At 55.0% G+C, this 1,935-nt stretch overlaps 1 protein-coding gene across 4 annotated transcripts in view; it reads left to right on the forward strand.

The window, feature by feature from the left end:
- The first annotated feature begins 1,404 nt into the window (after nucleotides 1-1,404).
- Nucleotides 1,405-1,935, forward strand: part of LOC138758536 (lysophosphatidic acid receptor 2-like) — a 101,464-nt gene continuing 100,933 nt past the window's right edge. For all 4 annotated transcript variants that reach the window (XM_069927569.1, XM_069927573.1, XM_069927571.1 and 1 more), the window contains exon 1: nucleotides 1,405-1,474. The gene's annotated coding sequence lies outside the window, so the exon portion shown is untranslated. The remainder of the gene's footprint in view (nucleotides 1,475-1,935) is intronic.

Here is a 1,935-nt window from a genome sequence, read left to right on the forward strand (position 1 = left end):
TAAATCTTTAAGAGTTCTTATATCTCCCCAGTAACACTTTTGCCCTGAATATATTAGAGACATGTTTATTCGGTAAAGAAACAGGCCTTTCTGCTCAACGTCCATGCTGACAAAACTAATCCCATTATCCTGCATTCAGCCCACATCTGTCCAACCATTTCCTATCCATGGAATTGTCTCTGTGGATTCTCCTTTGCTTGATATGCCAGAGCTTTCCAATCTCTCCTTTTTGCCCTCCTGGTTTCCCACATAAATGAGCTTCTATTACTTGGGGGGATATACTGGACTCTAGCAGGTTACACCTGGCCTAGCTTGTTGACTACAGCACCCCAATATTCTTCATCAACCAGGGTTCCCCTCTCCTGCCAGCCTCAATTTTCTGTCCAATGCCTCTCCCTGAACTCTCCCTGTCTCACTTTTTAAAGCTCCCCTCCCTTTCTCTGCAAACAGCCCCTCCCAATCTATTTACAATTTCCTGTCTCATGCCATCAATGCCTTGCTCCAGTTTGGGGCTTCAACACGTGGACCAGTCCCATTTTTCACTTTGACTATTTCAAAACTTGTTCACTGACCCCAAAGTTCTCCCCCACTGACACAGTCCCTGCCTTTAATTCTCAAGAGGAGGTTGAGTGTTGCCCCCTCTCAAGTAAGACCATTGAGTAAATGGTGGAGCACATTTTTCAAACCCTGCCTGATCCCAACTATGGTTGTCTCAGTCAATATTAAACCAGCAAGGTATTGAGACCCATGGTTCTCCAGCTGTTCTCAGCTGGTGAGGCCACATCTGTTCTACAGAAAACAAGTATAGATACCACTAGTCTTGCATCACCAGGTCCAGGAACATCCGTTACCTGTCCTCCATCAGACTCCTCAACATTAAAATCATTTGGGGACTCATTTAAGGACTCTTTTCCATTTTATTGATTTTTTTTTCTCAGGAATACAGAGGCTACACTATGCGATGCGAACCACTAGTTACCCAATAAGAAGGTGGCCAGATTACAGTTTGCAAGAAGTATTTAAAAGAGCCTACAGAATTCTGGAACAAGGTGTGGAGGGGTAAAGGTACTCAAGATCCAAAGCCCAGGAATGGCCCAAGGTCCAAAGCCCAGGATCCGCCCAAGGTCCAAAGCCCAGGAACCGGCCAATGTCCAAAGCCCAGGAACCGGCCAAGGTCCAAAGCCCAGGAACCGCCCAAGGTCCAAAGCCCAGGAACCGGCCAAGATAGCTCCTTTGTCTGGTGGGGGGGGGGGGAGGGGAGCGGAGGGCAGGGCATTCCAAGGGGGTAAGATGAGAGTAAGCAAGGTGAGTGGTGAATGTTAATGTTACTTGTGGGGAGGACTCAGTGGGTGGAGCTCCAATCAGTTGGCGGGGCTCGGGTGAGCGGGCGGGGCTACGGTCTGTGGGCTGTGCTCTGGTGTATGGGCGGGCCAGTGCCGGAGCGGCGGCCCGAGCCGGCGCGGGACCAGCTGCCGTGAGTGCCCGGGTGCGGGGAAGGGGAGATGATGGGGAGCAGGAGGCGAGATGATTGGGCGGGAGGGACTCGGTCCGAGCGCGGACACTCGGAGCCTCCAATGTACAGCGCGGCGTAGCCTCGGCGGCGGCCGGTGACTGCCCGGTCCCGCCTCTACCCCGGACCCGCCGCTGCTTCACCGCCCGGATCCCCGCAGGCGGCGAGTTTCTCGCAAGCGTTTGCTCGCGTCTCCGACCCAGTCTCCCAGCTCGTTTCGTTCCCGTCCCGTCCGCCATCACACCCTCGCCTCGCCCTCCCTCCCCTCCCCTCTCCCTCCCTCCCCTCCCCTCTCCCTCCCCTCCCCTCTCCCTCCCTCCCCTCTCCCTCCCTCCCCTCTCCCTCCCTCCCCTCTCCCTTCCCTCCCCTCTCCCTCCCCTCCCCCTCCCCTCCCCCTTCCCTCCCCCTTCCCTCCCCCTCCCCCA

Source organism: Narcine bancroftii, chromosome 3, assembly GCF_036971445.1.
Source record: "Narcine bancroftii isolate sNarBan1 chromosome 3, sNarBan1.hap1, whole genome shotgun sequence".
NCBI classification, from domain to species: domain Eukaryota; kingdom Metazoa; phylum Chordata; class Chondrichthyes; order Torpediniformes; family Narcinidae; genus Narcine; species Narcine bancroftii.